The sequence below is a fragment of the Lepus europaeus genome, chromosome 15 (assembly GCF_033115175.1).
Source record: "Lepus europaeus isolate LE1 chromosome 15, mLepTim1.pri, whole genome shotgun sequence".
NCBI lineage: Eukaryota > Metazoa > Chordata > Mammalia > Lagomorpha > Leporidae > Lepus > Lepus europaeus.
Window position 1 is genome coordinate 50,215,149 of NC_084841.1, and position 22,560 is coordinate 50,237,708.

General features: G+C 42.5%; 1 pseudogene; it reads right to left on the reverse strand.

The window, feature by feature from the left end:
* Window positions 1–214: 214 nt before the first annotated feature.
* Window positions 215–12,424, reverse strand: LOC133774289 (ATP synthase subunit gamma, mitochondrial-like; annotated as a pseudogene).
* Between the last annotated feature and the right edge of the window lie 10,136 nt (window positions 12,425–22,560).

Sequence of the window (22,560 nt, forward strand, 5' to 3'; positions counted from 1 at the left end):
TAATTTTACAAATATCTTGGATTTTAAATAATTCAAGTAATGGACCAAGTTTCTTTTAACCAAGGTAATAGTAAACCAAAAACTAGATGAGCTGGCTGGATTTTCCTTCTTTACCTCTTGTCTGAGGGTGGAGCTTGATCTTCATTAACTCAGAGCTGCAGCGCCAGAGATCCTGCTGGTGGGTGTGGTTGAATATCAAAGTCCGTTTGTCCTCTCAGGCATTCTTGCTAATGTTGTCCATAGCTGCCATCCTAGCATGTTCACTGGTGGTGGACTCTTTAAGACAGCAGCAGATGATGTTGGCTAGATTGCACTCTGTACAATTTTGTAGCACATCAGCATCAATGTCATCATAGACATGTTTTAGGCACTTATAATTTCATTAAGGGAAAAGTTTTTTTTTTTTTTTCCTATCTTAAAGGAGATAACAGACCTGAACTGGTTACAGATGATAAAACTTCATCAAACTCATATCCAGGATTTAATTATTAAAGGGTAGTGACTGACACATCTTCAAAAGAAGGGGACCCTCCGCCCACTTGTTTGAACGTCACCAGACTCTTGTCAGATGAGTCCTATGAAGTATGTCCTGATCTTGTCATCAGTTCCAATGAGCATGACTTCTTTTCCAGCTGCTGTGCACACCACCTCACTCTTCACCTGTTTTGCAACCAAGGAAAGACTAGCACCACAAAGTCCTCAATCTGAGAATACATGAAAAAGAGTTTCTTCTTGTCTTCTTGTACGTCAATATCAGCTTTTTCGTGCACAAGCAAAGATTCTATTGCATTTACTTGAGCTGACTAGAGCTCCCTCTCAGTTCAGTCGTATTTTGTTGTTGCTATCATTTTCATATCTCTGGTAATTTTCTAGATGTTTTCAAATGACTTAGTCATCTGGTAATATCTTTCAAAATTGCTTTATTTTGAAGTTGGAGCCACTGTGGCTGCAAGGCCCAGCTGACAACCCAGCTACCTTTGCCTGGAAGAAAATGTTGGTATTAGTGTTGCTGAAGGTCAAGCTGACCTAAACGAATCTGCTTAAAGCTGATACCGGCAGGCATTGCTTAACAAGTGGGTTAAGTTCTGAGAGATGTCACAAGGCAACTTCATCACTGTGCAAACATGAGAGTATGCTTGTACACACTTAGATGGTGTAGGGTTCTACATACCTATGCTATATGGTACACATACATGGTATATAGCCTCTGGTTCTAAGTCCATGCTGAGTAAAGCCACATGAAAGTAAATCAAGTACACAAGAAAATGATATTAAGGCGCCGGTTAAACAGGAGATACACAAGACTGTTGCCACTATAATATGGCATAGTGTTATTTTTAAAATTTTTATTAAAGAGAACAGATTTCATGAATTTCATAGGTACAATTCTAAAAAGATAACCATATTTCCTTCCCTTCCTCTCCCACTCAGTCTCTCCTGATTTGTTCCTTCTTTTTTTTTCTTTAATTGTTGCAGTAACATACTTTTAATTTACTTTATAATAACAAGCTTAGTGCACCATTAACCAAAATGTTCAAGTAAAAAACAGGCCACTATCTCATAGGAATATGGACAAGGGCTAAAAACAATAATCAAATCATAAGATGCCAGTTTCATTCTTATGCTTTTTTTGGTAATGTGTTTTACAGTAAACTTATTTTTATAAGTAGAAGGAGTCATCTATAATGCTAAAAGAACAGTATAGTAAATACATAAACCAGTACTATTCATTATCATTATCAAGTGTTATGTGCTCTATAGAATTGTGCTATACTTTTCTACAATTGGCAGTGTAGTAGGTCCATTTACTCTACCATCACCACCAATACATGAGCAATGGATGCATTGTACTGTTATGACAGTTATAATTTTATTACAGCTATGAGGTCACTAGATGACAGAAATCTTTCAGTTCCATTATAATCTATGGCACCACCATTGTACCTGTGGTCCATCTTTGACTGAAATGTCCTTGTACCAATCATGCTTATGTATACGAGTGGGTATTTAGTAAATCTTTAGATCAAGGTTACATCTGATTTTATTACAGAGGCAGCAGTCACTCACATTACTTAGGAGAGGAGGTTGTTTGATATTTTTGTGGCATTCCCAGTGATCTTGTTTCTGCTTGTGGTTAAATAACACTATGAAGGGGACTTATTTTTCTCAATTCTTCAGCGTCTCATGATGACTTGATGTTCTATGAGGTTGCTCACGTCCAAGAAGAGAGCACAGAGGCCTCAGAGTCAGCCAGCTCCAGCACTGAGGGGCTAATTTCTGTTTCTCAGAAATGACAAGTGAAAGTTTTTTTCTTTTATCCAGCAAAAGGATAACAGAAAGTAAAAGTGGAAGTAATGAGATTTGGTAAATTCTTTTTCCAATCCCTAGAGAAATAATAGATCTAGGCAATCTAGATGTTAAAATCATTACATGAAATGTTAATGGGATACTTTATTATGGATGGTTAGGATGACATCACTTGAAGTACTGATCTATCTTAACACCACTAAAACTCATGCAAAGGTTATGTGCCTCTTGATGTGACTCATAGTACATGTTTGACATAGTCTTGCTAAAAGATTTGAATCCGAATCCAGTAAATTCTCTAATCACATTACCAGTTTACAGGAACTACGGGGGAAGAGCATCATCCTTAAATAACACCATGGGGGTAGAATCTGAAATATAGTACCTGCAACACTGGCATCCCATATGGGTGCCAGTTCAAGTCCTGGATGCTCCACTTACAATCTAGCTCACTGCTAATGCACCTGGGGAAAGCAGTGGAAGGTGGCCCAAGGGCTTGGGCTCCTGTATCCACATGGGAGACCCGGAACAAGATCCTGGTTCCTTGCTGTGGTCTGGCTCAGTCCTGGCCATTGTGGCCATTGGGGAGTGAACCAGCAGGTGGAAGATATCCCTCTCTCTGTCTCTCTTTGTGTAACTCTGCCTTTCAAATAAATAGAGTAAAAGAAATAATCTAGTATCTTTAGAAAATAAATTACATTAAAAATGGAGTGGTGGTTTAAAAAGGACTCACAAAACATGCAAAATACAATGTGTAAATTTTGATTCACAACATGCCATGCTGGATGATTTTTATGAGAAAATTGAGTAGGGATTGGGGGATAGGTGATATAAAGAAATAATTATAAATTGTGTTGGTTATGAAAATAGTGTGATGATGATTTGAAAATGTGATTATCTGTTAGAGAAAACTTCTAAAACATTGAGAAGGATATGATGTTTGATATTTATTCTGGACAGAAAAATTTGGAAAGGTGAGAGATGAAAGAAAAATGACAAAATGTTGCAAATTCTTCACGTTGGTTGATAAACTAGTGGAAACCTATCATTCTTTCTTCTGAGAAGCTCTGCAACAAACAGCTTTTTTTTTTTTTAAAGTAAAGATTACTTTCTCCCACATCACACAGCTGTATGTTCTGTCTCCTCAGAAGAGCATGGTAGCACACTCTATAGAACGAGTGGGGAAGACAGTACCTGTCTCACTGTCCAAAGTCTCAGGTAGAAATAGGTCTGTTTCCTGAAGATCTATTTGGTAATTCTCATATGCTGTTTATGCTCAAGCCCTTCTATTTTATAAGTATGTGGTCTCTCTGGAATGAGCCTCCCTGAAATGACAAAAGTCTTCTCCAGTTAAAATTTAAAACTTTACCTATTTTCTGCCTCATTCGTTTCCTCAAGGTTATGTTTCCATCAAAACTAAAAAGGCACTTTATTGAAGGAATGGAATACTTAATAATATGGACTATAATTCATTCCTATATGGTGGCTGCCATATTCAGCATTTCAAGGATGAGTTGACAGGCAATTGGATGACCACAGTATTACTTTGGAAATTTCTATGGAATGAAACATTTCAAGGCATTTTCCACCCAGGAGCAAATCTTCAATAGATGTTCAAATATTTAGAATCTCCTTTGAGCTGGGATAATAGTCACTGCCTAAAGTGGATGAAAACTAAGGGCCAATTCATGCAAGTATTATAAAGCCCTCTTGTGCTGCCTATTTTTAGCCTCAGTTTTGCTCCCAGAGATGGAGGTGAACTACTTTATTGTCTAGCTCTCTCTACTAAATGTGCCTCTGACATTCTCTTTATACTTACTCAGCAGATTGGCATTTTTGGTTTCTAATCTCTTTCAAGATTAAAGATTCTTAATAATTGAAGGATACTTTCTCAATGAAATTCCATGCATGTGTGCATATTCAGAGGATGTGGGAGCAAAATCCTGGGTTACACGGCGTAGGTTGAATAGAATCATTGACAGTTCTTAGTGGCTCTTTGATAGATTGTCTCTTTTGCAAATTTGTCAGAGTTTTTGTAAAATGGGCTGAGTTTTTCTGTGAACCTCAAATTTTATGACAGTTTTATATGGTTGTCAATCAAAATTTTGTCTAAGAAATGTCATGTTACCATTTGAAGGTAACCCATGGCACCTCTTTAGATTGGCTTCATTCAAAAAGTGTCAGGGGTGACAGGAAATGAGAATCATTTATCCTGCATGAAGACAGGGTCAACAGCACTGCCGCTGAAAGCTTAAAGCTCACAAATCTTTTCTGTTACTTTGGGGAGGCTCACTTTGCCTCCCAGCTTTTCCATGTGTGAGACAAGCCCGTGTTTAAGGGACACTGAGAGAAATAATCCACAAGGCTATTTGCTCTTCCAAACAACTCAGGTAGGGGTAGGGAGAGGAGATGGAGAGGTTCCTGGAGGCTGTAGGAAGAGAATGGCCAGTCTGTCTGGAGGAAAGGAGTGAGGAAGGGTTTCTCAGAAGAGTGATGTTCAAGTTGAGTCTTTCAAGAGGGGATGCACATGCTTGAGACAGGGGGATATGAACAGCACTGGGGCTACTGAGCACAGTTGTACCTTTTGGGAACTCATTCAGTCCACTGGGGAGTAGGGTATGTGTGGACTCTGGAGGGAAAGAGGAGGTGATGGTGATGGTGGGAGAGGCAGAACCAGAACTGATGGAGGTGTAAGCAAGGGTAAGACTGTGGAGGGCTAGGTGTGTCTCATTAAGAAAAAATGTTTTGTAGATGATGGGGGAACCTTTTGGATGTTGACCCCATGTCTGCCATAGACTTTCACCAAAAACCCAAGCACCTGTGTGCAGTAAAAAGGCTGAGGTTTTCGGCCAGCGCCGTGGCTTAACAGGCTAATCCTCCGCCTTGCAGCGCCGACACACCGGGTTCTAGTCCCGGTTGGGGCACCGGATTCTATCCCAGTTGACCCTCTTCCAGGTCAGCTCTCTGCTATGACCCGGGAAGGCAGTGGAGGATGGCCCAAGTGCTTGGGCCCTGCACCTGCAAGGGCGACCAGGAGAAGCACCTGGCTCCTGGCTTCGGATCAACAAGATTCGCTATCTGCAGTGGCCATTGGAGGGTGAACCAATGGCAAAAAGGAAGACTTTTCTCTCTGTCTCTCTCACTATCCACTCTGCCTGTCAAAAAAAAAAAAAAAAAAAAAAAGGTTGAGGTTTTCTTTGGAGTGTCCCTAGTTTGCAAAATAGAATGTGAACTCTATGTATATTTGTATCAGTGTCCCTTAGGAGAGTTATATGTAGCTCAAATGTTTATCAATGTATTCCCAAAAGTTTAAGCTTTTGAGAATTTTGCATATTTTATTTTATAGGGCTAAGGGCATGAGCAGGGCAACAATGTCACAGAAGTTTATCAAAAGATGGATTTACAGCAGATATGTAGGCTTCCTTTCTCTCCTTGTAAAAGTTTATTATTTATTTGAAATACAGAGTGGGGGAGATAGAGAGAGAGAGAGAGAGAGATCTTCCAGTTACTGTTTCTTTTCCCAAATGCCTGTAACAATCAAGGCTGAGTCACGAACTCCTTCTGGGCCTCCTGGGTGGGTGGCAGGGTCCCAAGCACTTGAGCTACCACCTGGTGCCTCCAGGGTGCACCTTAGCAGGAGGCTGGAACCAGGAGCAGAAGCAGGACTTCGTCCCAGGCACTGTGATGTGGGACGTGGGATGTGGGATGTGGGCATCCTCAGCTGCTGCTTTAATCTTTGCACCACACTGCCTGCCCCACATATGGAAGCTGTCCAGATGCTTCTGTATGCGTGCCCCCAGAATAACTGTGCTTGGATATGTGTGAGAACCCTTATAGCAATCTCCTGACCACCTTCTGTCTTCACGTTTCAATGAAACTTCACTAGATTTTTAACCATCTACGTTTGCTCTCTATTGCTTACTCCTGTTCATGATTTAAAAGGGGACCTACATTGATTACTATTTACATTAATTTTTATTGAACTCTTTCCTTAGTAGAGCCTACCCTTTGATTATAGTATATATCAAAAATATGTTATCTCTAAAAATAAAAAAAAATAATTTAAGCTCCTGATCTCTTTTATTTGTTTAGAAAAGTGCCTAGAGTTCAGGCATTACGTATCTGTGAATTTAACAGTTCCAATTTATTCTTTGATGAACTCCAAAGCAAACAATTAACTCATTGGCCTTGAGAGAAGACCATGTTGATTCCAGTTTATATTGTCACAGGAAGTTTTGCTTGGAGGTTAAAAGAGGAGCCTGTCATTGTAATCCACAGCTCCCTCAGTCAATCAAGCAAATTGTCATCTTCTTGAAGGGCGTAGGTGCAATAAAGATCCAACTGGAGAAAAATCAGGCAGGTAAATTTCTGATTAAGAGCTACTGGGAAGCCGTTGCATTTTGCTTTGGTTAAAGGGATCTGTTTTGCTCCATGTAACCAGGCTCTTACACGTAGGTACCTTGAGATACTCTGTCCTTGAAGCCAGTGAGCTCTGGACCTGTGCCTGCTTGGTGAAATCCTTCCACACAGAGTCCTTGTAGCTGAGTATCCAGCTGTCTGTGGTTGCTTTTGGTTTGGTTTTGAGGTCCAGGAATTTGGATGTGGTCCAGGGGGGAAGACTCATCTCTGTTCTCAGGGCTCTGATTTGGGGCTGTGGCTTGGGTGACGCAATGGCTGGAGATGGGAACAGTCAGAGACTGATAAGGTGTCTTCCTCTTTGTGGGATCTCTGGCTGCTCCATGTGGCTGCTCCATGTGATCTCTCTGGATTCGTGGTCTTGGAGTAGCAGGACTTCTTCTACAGCTGCTCAAGAGTTCTAAGAGAGAGTGTTCCAGAGCACCAAGGTAGACATTGCAAGGTCTTTTATAATCTCGTCTGGGGAGTCATACAGTATCACCCTATGGTATCCATTTAGTCCTTCAGGGATAGCTGCCATTGAGCCTGGGAGGAGGACTGCACAAGGTGAATACTGGGTGGGTGCATCACGGGGTGAGGAGGGGTGGGGGCATCTGGGAAGCTGACTACCACACTGAGCCATTGCTACAACTGGTCAGTCTCTCACTATGTCCATTCTCAGTACCAAGACTTCTAAGTCTTCTCGCAAATGAACATAAGCTTGTTTTCCTTCAGGCATCTGTTCCTACCCATGGCAGCCCCCAACCTCACAACACACATTGTTTTCATGGGCAGTTAGAGAGAGCCTAAAGCATTTCTGATTCTGACTCTTCATGTTTATAGCTTTCAGTAGCTGATTACTGTTCTTGGGATGAAGATTTTTGTTCAGCGGATATTTATTGAGTGCTTACTATGTCTCAACAATGTTCCAGATCCCAGGGATACCAAAGAGATAGAATGGAAAGAAATTTCAGTCCTCATGGAGCTTGCATTTCAGTGTATGAGTGTGTCTGAGAGTAAATAAGTGTTGTGTTAGGGATCAAAATAAACCTGGTGAAGGAAAGGGAAAAGGGGTTTGCAATTTTAAATCAGATGCTTAGGGAATGTCTCATACAGAAGACAACTTCTGAGAAAAGACTTGCAGTGGGTGAGTGTGTGAGCCATGTAGGAATCTGGAGGAAGGGAGTATGTAGAGGGAACAGCAGGGGGGCTGGCGCTGTGGCTCACTTGGTTAATCCTCTGCCTGCAGTGCAGGCATCCTATGTGAGTGCCGGGTGCTAGTCCCGGTTGCTCCTCTTCCACTCCAGCTCTCTGCTGTGGCCTGGGAAAGCAGTAGAAGATGGCCCAAGTGCTTGGGCCCCTGTACCCGCATGGGAGACCAGGAGGAAGCACCTGGCTCCTGGCTTCGGATCAGCACAGCACCGGTCATGGCAGCCATTCGGGGAGTGAACCAATGGAAGGAAGACCTGCCTCTCTCTCACTGTCTATAACTCTATCAAAAAAAAAAAAAAAAAAAAAAAGAGGGAACAGCAAGCACAGACACTCTGAGAGGGAAGCAGGATACTGGATGTGGGGTGTGTGGAGTGAGGGCAACAGTAATAGGAGTAAAGTCCTTGACCACCTGATGGTCTGGGCTTCCCCACACTACCTGAGATAGGCAGCTTTTGAAGACTTTGGGGAGAGTGGTGATTTGGTTCAACTCACATCTCAGCAAGGGTAGAAAGAGGAAGACTATGTATGCCAGGCAATGATTTACATATGATTTGGACCCCAACTTGTGCAAGTTAGTCATGAAAGTCTTAGGCTAATGGTACTAAAAGGGAGGACACAATCTGATTATGGTGCTTACGGTAGGGCCTTTGGGAAGTGATTAGATTGAATTCAGCTGTTAATGTGCAGCCCCCACGATGCAATTCTGGCAGGTTTATCAGGGGACATTGACACACACAAGGCCCGTTCCACTTCAGGACTTTGCCAGCAAGGAGGCCATCCTGAGATGCCAAACCAGCTGCACTTGGCCCATCGTGGATTGTGGACCTTCATAACTGTGAGCCAAAGTAAAGCTCTTTGTCTTTTACCATGAGTCTGCCTCAGGTCTGAGAGTCTTGTTACAATTAAAACTGACACTATGCCAATAATCTAGAAGAGAGGAAGCAGTTGCTTGGAGAACAGGTTGATACAATGTGAGAGATGAAAAGTGATCCAGTAAAAGATTCTGCATTGTTCAGGGACCCTGACCACTAATGCTCCCTTCCTTTTGATTTTGTGCTTCTTCCCCACCTCTTATCTGAGATTGCCAGAGATATTAACATCTTTGCAATTTTGAAATGAAAGCCTTGACATTAAAGGGGATTTGGAACATCACAGATGATGAACGCAGGATCCTCTGTGTGGTGGTAGGGCGTGTAGAGGAGAGGGTAACGTCCCTTCTTAACACTCTAGAAATCCTGGCATGTAGGCAGTTTCTGCACAAATTAAGATAGATCCAGGGGATGGCTGTTCATCTCTCACCTTTCTGAGTCTCTCTTGCACAAATCACCCAACTTCTAATCTCTCTGTACTTTGCTTATTCCACCATGGGCACTCCCATTAGCCTTTCTCTTCCAGTTAAAGTCAATGCCAGTCAGACTTGTGAAGAAAGTGAAATTTGTCCCTTTTGTATGCATTTGTTGAAATTTGGTTGTAGGTGGTTGAAACTAGTAACTGAAGCTCAAACTAATGTAAAAAGGAAATGTAGTTTTGTTCACCAAAAAAGTTCAAAGGCAGGTAAAAGAGCAGTCACAGCTGAGGGAAGCCAGTCTTGCAAATAACGGGGTCTGGTTCCCATCACCCTGAGTTCAGACTCCAGCTCTACGTTCCATCTTTTCCACCCACGGCTTCCAGCCTCGGAGTGGGAGAGGTCCATTCTTTCCCTCCAGCATCTGTAGCTACACTTGACCTTAGCCAATCTTGCACACCAGGGGAGAGAGCATTTAGATTAGGCAGCTTGAGCCACATGTCTACTTCTGTGCTGATGGTGGGGGTGATTCTGATGACATTCCTACCCAACTCACAAGGGGCAGGGCAGTCCCCAAGCGGAAGAAATTCAGAGGCATCCGTGTAATGATGAGGTCGGCTCCACTGCCTTCACCACATGCTAAGTAAGGCCCACCTGCCAGGGAGGGATTTGTTTCCAGCCATCAGTACTGGGTGGTTCTCTTCCACCCAGCAGCCTGACTCTGCTGTAGCCAAGGACAGAGCAAGGACGCATAGCTGGATGCTTCCGGCATGTGAGGCATGACATAATGTACAGGAAAGAGCTGCTGCTGAAAAATTAGTTTTTGTACCAAAATAGTCTCATTAGATTAAAATTCCGTTCATTTGGTTCTCCACCACCTTAAACTAATAGGACTTAATTAGATCCAAAGGGCTAAGGGATTCCTTTCAGAACCGTCCCAACAGACTTTCCAATGTAGATGAAACTGGACAATTATGGAGAAAAATACAAAAAGTAACATATCGCCAAGGAAGAGAAGGCTAGGGCTGACTTTAGTGTTTCAAAGGACGAATTTGTACTCTAATTTTTAGGAAATACTTCTGGGACATGCAAACTTAAGTTCTCCTTTGTTTGAAGTTATAAACTTTCAGAGTTAATTAAAGCAGCATTTCAGAATCTAACTTGTCTTGAAGAAGAGAAGCGTCTGTGTGATTCAAACTGTCCTGTTTAGGCAATATTCTTTGGAATTATTTCTATGTAATTGGAAATGACATGGAAAATATAATTTTTGAAATTAACTTGAAAGTTAAATTAACTTGAAACACTATAAAGTTCAAACTTTCTTGCTTGGTCATAGAAGGTGAAAAGAAAAATTTCACACTCTAATTAATTTCCATAGCCCTTTGCCACAAAATAGCAAGTACAATACAACATATTTTGTACCATTTTAATTTTTCCATTTGTAAAAATTATTTTTTGTGTTATGAAATAAATGAAACTGCTTTTTATAAAGCTTTAAGAACTTCCTTGACAAGTCTACTATGTGTCAAGTATATTACCAATTAACATCTTTGTTTTAATTGATTCATAATCTATTCATGAGTAAGGGATTGAAACGTGAATAATTCAACAAGATGGAGAAAGATAAATGGGTCATTGTAAAAATCTCAATTTTCCTTTTCCAGGAACAATAGCTTAAAACATTTAAAAAATAGATCATTTGATAATGCAGAAATAAAACCAAGTCAAAACAAGTAGACAAAGGGTAATGCCATCTTTACATGTCATGATGAAAACTCAGCACATTAATCACTAATCTGAAAGTTCAAGTCATCATTAAGATAACTAACAAAATGATTTAAACCCAAATTCCTCCAAAAAGGTTATGACATACGGAAGTAGTACAGTCATTGAGTGTAAATACAGGACTTGAATTTTCCTGAGTTGTAATATCTTCTCTTGCTAATGTCAGGCTCTTTGACCCTACTCCTTTTCTACCTCCTTCCCCACATACGCCCTTCCCTGGGAGTTTCTGGGGTGGCTCAGTGAGCTCAGACAAGCTCCTGCCACCCCTTCCTTTCTTTTCTTACATTAATTAATTAGTTAATTTGAAAAGCAGAAAGGGAGAGGGAGAAGAGAGAGGGAAAAGGCAGAAAGAGGGAGAAGGAGAGGGGGAGGGAGAGATTTATTCTTTCTGCTAGTTCACTCCCTAAATTCTTGTAACAGCTGGAGCCGGGTCAGGCCAAAGCTAGGAGCCTGGAAATCTTCCTCGGTCTTCCCTGTATGTAGCAGTTTCCCAGGTTCCCAAGTACTGTACTTGAATCATTACCTGCTGCCTCCCGGTGTTACTGACCCCAAGTTCTTTGGGTCACGTGCAAGTAGAAATGGACAAGAGGCCAGTGTGCAGCTCAGCAAGACTTATTGGGGATTTTTCTTTTTTGACAGGCAGAGTGGACAGTGAGAGAGAGAGAGAGAGAGAGAGAGAAAGGTCTTCCTTTACCATTGGTTCAACCTCCAATGGCCGCCGCGGCCAGCGCACCGCGCTGATCCGAAGCCAGGAGCCAGGTGCTTCTCCTGGTCTTCCATGTGGGTGCAGGGTCCAGGGACTTGGGCCATCCTCCAGTGCACTCTCGGGCCATAGCAGAGAGCTGGCCTGGAAGAGGGGCAACCGGGACAGAATCCGGTGCTCCGACGGGGACTAGAATCTGGTGTGCCGGCGCTGGTGGGGATTTTTCTTGAATACAAGGTAGACAGCCCTGCCAACTGCCTAGATGGGAAGAGCTGGGCAGCAGCTTTTATTGGATGATGAGGAATGGCAGCTGCCCTTGGGTGCATGGCACTTTGCACCTGGCCTGGGATTCTGGCTCATACCCCTAGCACATGACACTTCAGCTTGCCGCCAGCTCAGTATTCCTCACAGGTGCGGTTCCTTCTTTCGGACAGAAGACACTCAACAAGGTATGTTGCTTATTACAGCTACTCTAGAAGATCATAGATGGGACACATTGGGCTATTCTGGGCAGGTGTGCAGGTCAGGGAAGTACATAACAGGACAGCAGGGGGTCTTTTGTGGTTAGGGTCTGGATGCTCCTTGCTCCTGATTGGTTTGGAGCTGGAGATAGAACTGTGTCAGGTTGGCACATGTGTGTGTGTGTGTGTGTTGGGGGTTGGGGCCCCATTGGTGCCATACTGCTGCGTTGTGTTCCTGGAGCCCCGAACTTCGTCCCATGCAGAAGTGAGGGGCATGTTTCCTATCAGTGCAGATGTCATCAGGGACTCAATTTACATCGAAGTCCTGGAGAGCTGTGGCTGGATCAGCTGTCAGCTTTTATGCCAACAGCTCCCAAGCCCAGCCCACCTCCAGCAGGTCTTTAACACCCAGGAAGCTGAGTCTTCAGGTGGTTTCTCTGAATCTTTTCCCCAGAAATCATTTCAACTATGACTTTTCTTGAATAAGTATGTTTGATTCAGGGTGAATAGTAGATAATGCAAGGTTCATTTATTTATTTTTTTAGGTCCTGTGTTTTCAAAATGTAATTTTGAAATGTAATTGATTTTTAGGTCACTTTTCCTCATTTGTAAGTAGAAGTCTGAAACTCATCAATAAAATGTTATTTCACAGTCATTAGATATAATATAACCAAATTATTCTGAATCAACAAAGTTTGTGAGATTTACCTTGTTTAAATATTGGGGGAATTGAGTCCTTATTACCTTCCTCAAACATACGTCTTGAGGGTTGCATTAGCCTACGTGAGTGTCCATTACTGTTGGAGTACCTAGTGCCTTGTGTGCAAACCTTTCCGAAAATCTGGGGTGGTGCTAGCGCATCCCAGGGGTCAGTGTGCTGGGGGTGGTGCAGAATAGTCAGCCTCAAGCTGGACTTGCTCTCAGGGAAGCTTCATTTGGTTGTGACAAGTAAAGGAGACGGTGGGAAAGCGTAAAGGAAGCGCCTCCCTGAGCAGTCATCTGCCAGGGCTTTGATAGCAAGGGCTTGGGTTGTATCCAGCCTGCAGGAGATGGGGAGGGAGCAGGAGAGTCCTTCCTGTTCAAGAATCGTCCATCTTCAAACGCTGTCTGCTTAGAACTCAGCTCAGTCTGGTTTCTTGCAGCTTTGGTGGACTCGTAGCCTGGCCTCCCTTTGAGTATAGTATTTTAGGACGAGCCTTTCTGGAACATACTCTGAAATAGAACATTGGCGGAGTAGACTGTTTCAGATCCTCTGCTTCTATTCCTGTGTCCCCACTCTTGCCCAAATGCCACACTCCTGGTCACAATAAAGCAGAGTGGAGGCGCACACGGGCTCCGGAGCAGGTGTTTGCACTTGAATCCTGCTGCTCTACTTTGCGTCTGCATCTCTTTGAACAACATCAGCTCTTCAGTGTTCAAAGAGGAAATGAGAATGAGGACAGTACCTGCCTCACACAGTTCTTGCAGGGGCTGCATGAGTCTAAAATGTGCGAAGAGCTTAACAGTTACCTGGTCTGTGGCAGCCTCTCAAGAAGTGGCAGCTGCTCTTGCTTGTAGCTCTGTTTTATTTCACAGAGAGTTTCCCATTTGATAGACCAGCTCTGCGAAGCACTCAAGTGATTTAGATGAGTGGTTTTCGCCTAGGAGCCCACATCAGAATCACCTGGAAGGCTTGTGAAAACCAGCCCGTAGGCCTTCACTCTCAGGGCTTCTGAGTCCGTGGATCTCTGGGAGGGCTGAGGGGGTTTAGTGAGAATTTGTAATTCTAAGAGTTCCTGGGTGGTGTTGCTGTCTCTGGCCAGGACCACATTTCTAAGGTTCTTGCCAGGAGTGGAAAACTCAGAGTGGAGGCTAGATGCATTGTTGGTGGGTCTTGGTCGACTGTGCTGGAATTCAGAGCAGGCGTCTCCATCGCAGGGCAGACGTGGAAGGCGAATTCAGAGAAAACAGGAGTGGGAGCTGGGGGGAGGGATGCTGAGCTTGGTGGGCACCCCAGACTTTCAGGTCTGGACATCAGTTCTTATGGCGCCTGAAGGGCATCGGTGCCGAAATAGAGTGTGGTCAGGGAAGACGAAATCCGACAAGTAGTGTATTTCTTCTTACTTGTGGTAGTGGTATTTTTTTTTGCCTCACATCCCCCCATCCCCAACAGTTAAATATGGTGATTCCTATCCTCCCCATAAACGCTTATTGTACTGACAATGGCTTCCTCAAATTGCTGAGATCTTAGAACAAATGAAAAAGCAAAATTTTCAGGACAAACTTCATTCTTTAGACCCGATTTTTGCTACCATATGTATCTCTTTTGAAGGCTTTCTCTTTTCCCTCTGTCTCTGATTCCCATTTCTTTGTGCCTTAGAGAATCCTATGACTTTCCGTAACAGTGAATTTTCTTTAGTTTGGGACAGGAAAAGCATCCTAAGAGCTTCCAGGTTGCATTGTACTGGGCAGTCCTTATTTGATGCCACCTAAAGTGACAGCCGTAACAAGATGAGGGGACTTTGTACAACCATGGGACGATTTTTTAGGACTGAAGCATTTAGAAGAAATATCCTCATGTCTTTTTATATCAATATTAATGTTGCTAGGATGAAAAGAATAAAGGTTGTTGGGATTTCTACATTGAATAAACACGGGAGGCAGAGAGGAAGTAAGTTTACGCCACTCCAAGTGTCATTTATACAAATGATCCTGTCCCCATGAGAAATGCTCTCAGATCAACAGATAGTATATTTATACAGGTGTGCTTCTTGGCCTACTGGCAATAGATTGGAGAAATCTCTTTTAATATTAGGAGCTTCCAGTACCTGTCCTGGGAGGCAAAAGGCTCCTCTGCTCATTTTTCCTTTTTCCTTTTAATATCAGATCCCGCTAAAGGAACAGAAACACAAACTCTAATACACCAAGGAAAGCATCGACCTATGTTTTGGAGCCATTTGATGACAATAATCCAATGAAAGCAATTATTTGAGCAAATGTTACAGAAATGATAGAATTTGTTCTGTGGTACATCATTAATGCAAAATGCTATCTATAATCTATCATGTGTAATTTTATGTAACTTCGGGTCTTATTGCAATGCTTTTTTTGTGCTGATACTGTGGTAGAAAATATGATTGCCCCTGTGTATTAGAAAACAGTGAACTGTTTACATTATGAGTGCGTTATTAAAAATTGTATAGCTTTGCTTTTCAAGTAGCTTTTAAATTGATTTGAGAGAGAGAGAAAGCGATTGAGCTTCTGTATGCTAGTTTATTTCCCAAACGCCTACATTGACTGGGGTAGGCAGGCTGAAGTGAGAGCCTGGAACTCAATCCAGGTCTCCACATGGGTGCGGGGACAAAACTACTCAAGTCTTCATTGCTGCCTCCTTGGGTCTGCATTTTGGGAGACAGGAAGCAGAACTGAATTCAGGTTCTCTAATGTGTGACAAAGGCGTCTTCGCCACCAGGCTAAATGCCTACTCCCAGCTTTGATTTTTGTCGTGAGATTTCTCTTTGGTATAATTAGGGGAATTTTAGAACTTGGTTAGGTAAAGGTTTTTCAGTGGTGTTGAAATGACATTTGTGGTGTTGGCATTATCAAGCAATGCAGAGGCCACCAAATACGGTCCCTTAGTGCCTCATTAACTCTCCTAGAAGTGACTTTGAAAACACAAAAGGTTCCCGTAAGTAAATGTGAAAAGGCAATATAAAGTTGGCATGGAAGTTTCATAATTAAAATCTGGAAGGCTTTACTGATGTTTCTGAGGTTTACTGGTAGGTTTGCTGCTGTTTCTAACCAGTGCCCTGAGATTTTGTGGCGTACTTCTCTAGTTGTATGGTAAGTTGGGATACCCCGCTGCCCCGCTTCCTTGTGGTGTCAAAAATGAGCAAATCACCAAGATTCTAGATCCTTTTCCAGTGATGAACTGTGTTTAGCTGCCACTAATAGAGACCAGACTTGTGCAGCTTGAAAGTGGTTGGTTGTTCTCTGTGATAAGAAGCCTGAAGTAAGCAGTTAGTTACTGGCGTCATTTAGTGGCTCCAGAGTGCGCTGGCCAAATTCTCTGCAATCCTTTTGGTGTTCCCCTCCTAGCTGCTGGAGCTTTAGCTATCACGTTGGCTTTCCAGTCAATGGTAAATAGGAGGGGCCGAGAGGCAAAGAGGACCTTCTCCGAAGACCCATTGAGAGCTGTTGCTTTTGTTTCAGATGTCATATCTGTCTTCAAGGGACCCCCAGACATAAAACCCAGGGTTCTACTCACAAGGAAGAAGTTGGCAGACATCCTCTGCCACCATGACTGGCTCCCACAATGATCTCTAAGCCCTTAAGACAGACAGACAGACACACACACATACACACACATCCACGTCTCTGATCCAATCCCTTCCCCAGCACATAAACTTAAGCTTTCTCAACTCCAACTGCTCTGCCTGTGTTCCCATTATCCGCTATTTGAGTTTGGGTTGTTTCAGTAGTAGATTCCAAGAGAAGGTTTTAAAAGCAAGTGGTTTATTTGGGAGGTACAGTAGGGAAGACCTTTTTTTCTTTCTCTCCCTCTCTCTGAAACTCTGCCTCTCAGATAAATAAATCTAAAAGAAAAAAACCATCACCACCAGATTCCACTTAAGATGTTTACCTGGGGTGGGGGAGGCCTATCTCAGAGTCCATCCTCAGGGCATAGAATGTTCTTTCTCAGGGGGAAGGGGTGGGGTAGCAATTAGCCCTAAACCTTATGTCTCAAGATCATACTTGAACCTTCACTGCAAATTCCAAATCCTACCTTTCTGAATAATAATTAGTGCAATAGTGAGTTCTATATGCTCTGATAAAAGAACAGTGTACAATGAGAACTTCAAGGCAGGAGTGTTGACTATATTTGAATTGTGGTGGCCAGCTGAGCAGAGGAAGGTGGAAAGAGGTTTTGCAGGAAAAGAACATGTATCAGTGTGGTAGACAGCATTCTAAAAACAGTCTCTGACCAAAATTCTCTATTCTAATCCCTATAACATGTACATACAATGAGGTAGCGCTCTCATGATTAGGTAATGTTATATGGCAGAGCTGCTCCTGAGAGAGAGATTACCCAGACAGGCCAGATCTAATCATATTAGTTCTGAAGAGCAGAGAACGCTCAGGGTAGAGGCAGGAGAGGAAGCCAGAGATATTCCAGGCATAGATATATGCAATGAGAAGGAGTGCGGGCAGCTTGGAGGGATGAAGGGCAGCTCTCTGGTTAGAGAGCAAGAAAAGGAATTTCATCCTCTAACACAAGGAACTGAATTCTGGTCAACAGTGCAAATGGATTTCAGCAGATTCTTTCCCAGAGCTTCCAGCAAAAACATCCAGACATCTGGGTTTCAGCCTTTCAGTACCCTGAGCAGAGAACTCAGCTAAGACCACCCAGTCTTCTAACTGGCTTCCACATTTGTGAGATACGTGCATGAGAATTTGTTATGTCGTGCAGCAGTAGAAAACACATCAAGGACGTTTTGCATAGGGTTACAAAAATCCGTGGGTGTTTCTCAGACCAACTGAAATAAGAAAAGGGCATTTTCCAGCACAGTAGGTAGAGCAGACGCTCTCGGCACCCACCCACACCTGTTGTGCCTGTCGCTGCCAAAACCTGACTCTGCTTAAATGCTTTCTCAAAAATGGCACAGCCAAAGAGCTAAGGAGGTAACCATACCAGAGAACAGCCTTCCACCAGTGGCTGACAGTGGGCAGTGTGTAAATGCCTCAGCCCTTCACTTTGCTCAGACAACCCCAGGATGTACCCCTCATGCAAGGGGGCGCCAGTTGCTGTGGTGGCAGCTGGCTTGTTAATGCTGTCTTTACTAGCTGCCTTCTCATCCCTCTGATTTCCCAAGCCCTGGCGATGGACTCTGGGCTAGGTCTCCCCCACCCCAGGGTAAACATCTTAATTGGAATCTGGTGGTGAGTATTTTCCTTTTTTCTTTTTTTTTTAGACTTAATTATCTGAGAGGGAGAGACAGAGAAAATGGTTTTCCATCTGTTGGTTCACTTCCCAAATGGCCACAATGGCCAGAGCTACACCAATCTGAAGCTAGGAGCTTCCACGCAGGTGCAGGGGTCCAAGCCCTTGGGCCCTCTTCCACTGCTTTTCTAGGCCTTGAGCAGAGAGGTGGGCCAGAAGAGGAGCAGCCAGGACAGGAATAGGCCCCCATATAGAGCCACAGGTAGAGGCTTAGCGTACTGTGCTGCAGAGCTGGCCCCTAGCGAGGGCCTTTGTATGCCTATTATAGCTGTGACTTAGAGCGCACCAGGGAACATGCCCAAGCGAGGGCCTTTGTACGCCTATTATAGCTGTGACTTAGAGCGCACCAGGGAACATGCCCAGTTGTTTTGACCATGAACCAATTAGGTTTGTTTATGGCTGTACTATTTTTAAAAGGATTTATTTATTTATTTGAAAGAGTTACACAGAAGGAGAGGCAGAGAGAGAGAGAGAGGTCTTCCATCCATTGGTTCACTCTCCAATTGGCCACAACAGCTGGAGCTGTGCTGATCCAAAGCTAGGAGCCTCTTCCGGGTCTCCCATGTGGGTGCAGGGGCCCAAGGACTTGAGCTATCTTCTGCTTTCCCAGGCCATAGCAGAGAGCTGGATGAGAAGTGGAGCAGCTGGGACTTGAACCGACGCCCATATGGGATGCTGGCACTGCAGGCTGTGGCTTTACCTACTACACCACAGCGCAGCCACCAGCTGTACTATTTAACGCTGTGCGCTCTGGTCAGGTGGATGGGGATAACTGATGTATCCACTGGCTGCCATTAGTCCCTCACATAAGTAAGTAAATGCTTCTCCTAGTAAAACTTTTGGGGGTGATCTCCTTTGGATTTAACATTGTGTCTGAGTCCTCTTGGACTTTAGGTTCTATAGTATGACACCCCCGAATTTCATTTTCTTAACTACAAAGTTACCTTGTTGGGTTGTTAAGTTTAAAGTAGGTAGTGTATGTAAATTACCTGGCACAGTGTTTGACACATCATGCAGAAGAAACATTTTCTAAATGGTAGCTTTTCATTTTCAAATGCTTATCTCTGTCCTCTTCACCATAAACCCACAGGCAGTATGGATTATGTTTTATGCATATTTGAATTTTTAGAGTTAGCATAGATCCCGTGTTCCTTTGTGGATTTCAGTATTTGTTGAATGAATAAATACATGATCTGTGTTATCTAACAATGAGCATTTCAATATATTTGTTCCATTTTCAGAGTTGTTGAGACCTTGTAGAGTAATTGGTGTGAATGTAGTGCTAAGGATAAAAAAAAATGCCCAAGGTATGGGATATGTTTGGTACCCAGTTGATAAAGGCAGAGGCAGGGCATGGTACCCAGAGAAGGCAACTTTGTGTCATTAGTGATTCTTGATGATCTGTTAGTTTTAGTTATTTCTTGTTGAGGGCAATTGGCTAAAACTCATCAACTTGCTATAATTGATTTTGCCAATAAGAATACTTTTTTAAAGTCTAGGATTATGAAGATCAAACCCCATGATACCAAAAACATAAGTGTTTTCAATTGATCAGAAGTTCTTGAATGGGAAAAATGTGAAAGAAGACATAACACAGGATGGAACCTATATATTCACGAAGGAATACAGATTTTTTTTTAATAGAGGGTGAGGGATTAATATTAAAATGCACTCTAATTTACTGTTAGGGGATGCAGGTTGCATGTGAGAATTTGACCTAGAATAACTTGTAGACAAGTTGCAGAGCCTTCTGTTTGGAAGAGATTTAAATGAAGATGCTAATAAAGGTAGACATAGTTAAGTTAGAATCTATAGGTCTGACTGGTTCAGTGCTTTGGCTAGACTGTCAGCTTAATTTATTTGAACAACCTGTCAACCAGATTCATTTTAATGAATTACTCCCACCATTAAAAAAAACATTATGGGTTGTTTTTGTTACCAATATTAGGATGGTATTAAATCAACTATTTAATTAAGACTACATGATGGAAGCAATTATGTGTGCTGGTTCAGCCTTGGACTTTATTGCTCTAAATGTCAGTAGATCATTTCCTGTCAAAATATTTTGCCAGCTTTCAGTGGATGAACTTCACAGTCTGTCTGGAAAATTCAGCACTTTCCTGCTTTTCAAGGGCAACAGTGTCGACGCATACTCACCAAGGTGCTTCAGTGGGTTGTGAGATTATTTCTAAACAAATCCTGAAAGGCAGTGCGAGGCACCTGTCCGATGTTAACATCATAATGAGTTTCTCATGAGGGATTTAGCTCTTCACATTGTAGGTTACTGGAGAGATGTGCAATGAATTCAGTTCTGCAGAGCATATCACTTTAAGCATAATATTCATGAAAGATGCTCTGGAATGAAAAGCTCTCAGCCACTCAGGATTCACATTTCATGTTTTTAAGTGAACAAACCTTTGTTGAAACCCACAAGAGGAATATCAATTTTTGTAGCAAAAAGCTATTGGAAGGTAATTGTGGGACATTCAGTCGCATAGAGGTTAAGAAAAGAGCTTTTTTAAAAAGGTGACAGATTGGGGTTTTTTATTGTGGCATAGTCGGTTAAGCCATTGCCTGTGGCTTTGGCAACCCGTATGAATGCCAATTTGAGTCCCAGCTGCTCCACTTCTGATCGAGTTTCTGCCGGGAAGGTAGCAGAAGGTGGTCCAAGTTCTTGGGCCCCCATGCCAGAAACCTGGATGGAGTTCCAGGCTCCTGGCTTTGGCCTGGCCCTGCCTTGGCTTGCATGGCCATTTGAGGTGTGAACCAGTGGATGAAAAATCTCTCTCTAATTCTACATTTTAAATAAATAAATGTTAAAAATATACCATTTGTGAAAGCAATTTTCCCATTTTTGTTACACTGAAACTTTAGTTTTCCATTTCAAGCCATTTGGAGATCACATCTAAAACCCCTGCTGGGTGGTGCAGTCTCACTCACTGATAAATGATGTGGAAAGAACTCCTCTCACACATTGAAAAGAATTTTTTTCTTCTTGTATTCCATGTGTAATAGTTGAATCAGCATTTTTTTCTTGAGGTTAAGTGTTTTCGAAAGTGTGTGTCTAGTCTATTCTCAGTTGAAATTTTACAGAAGGGGAAGATATTTCCAACAATAAACTGATTGACTAATTCATCAGATCTTTTTCGAGTGCCTCAAGTAGATGAAATGAGTTGATTGGTCACAGAATATCATTATTACCAATGCATGCAAACTCTACAGTATCATTGTTTTTTAAAAAAATTAAACTTTTCCTTCAGTCCTTATGCTCAAATGCATGCATTTACCTAGATATTTGTTTATCCTTTTGAAAGTTTCCTGTTGGTTTGTGTGCATGTTTTAAGGTGGATGATTGTATGTTATCTACTACTGTGTTGCTGTGTGAGACTCCTTAGGTTTAACTCAGTGTTACCATAGAGCTCCCTCCATGTTGCTATGGGTTGCATCTGACTGCCACATAGTTTATTAGCGTATGCTTGGCTTCCTTCTAACTCTTTTCTACTGTACATAATGCTGCAATACCATTCTCACACAGGGTCTTGTGTATTCGTTCCGTAGAATAACTAAAATCAAACGCTCTATTCCTACTCTATCGAGTTCAGATTGCCCCATGATTTCATTCTCATTGCTGGGTGTCTTTGAGCCTTCTTTTCAGTGCTTTGGAATTTGGTTTGCAGCCTCACCTGGGGTTGTGTTTTAGCCCCTCTCTCTGCATCGGCAGCTTCCCACTTAGCAGTTTTCGGGGTACCTCAGGTTTTGTACTGAACATTGTCTCACTGTAATAATCAACAACACTGAGCCTGTGGCACAGGACTCGGGTCCTGGCCCGGAAGCTGTTTTTGGTTGTTTATGTGTCTCGGGTGTGCAGCTACCCTCAGGCAATAGTCTCAGCTAGTATTTCAGCTTGTTTTCAGGGGGAGGATTGCCAACTCCAGCCCTTCCTGGTTTTAAGTGGTGGAATGCACATGTTATTTTCTCATTTAAGTCATTTAGGTCCATATTAGGAATCACACAGGTCTTTCCTGGTGTAAATTATCCTTGTTACACAGTGTCTCTACCAGAAGCACATAGTTAGGAATTTTTAAACTTTTTTTTTTTTCATCTAATTTGTTTTCACTTGAATCCTTGACATGCCTTAAAATCTGCATATATTGCTGATCTTGAAGCTCCAGTTCAAGTTTTTTTCTGTAAATTTTATTTAAGGTATTCAAGTTTCATGTATTTCATATATACAGATTTAGGAACGTAGTGATAATTCCCACCTATGCTCCAACTCTTCTTCCTCCTCCCTCTCCTATTCCCACTCTTACTATTTTTATAAAGATCTATTTTCAGTTTACTTTATACTCATAATGTTAACCCTACATAAGCTTTTTTTTTAATAAACAGTTGAAATTCTTTTTAGACCCTTGGTTCACATGACAAGGAGTTC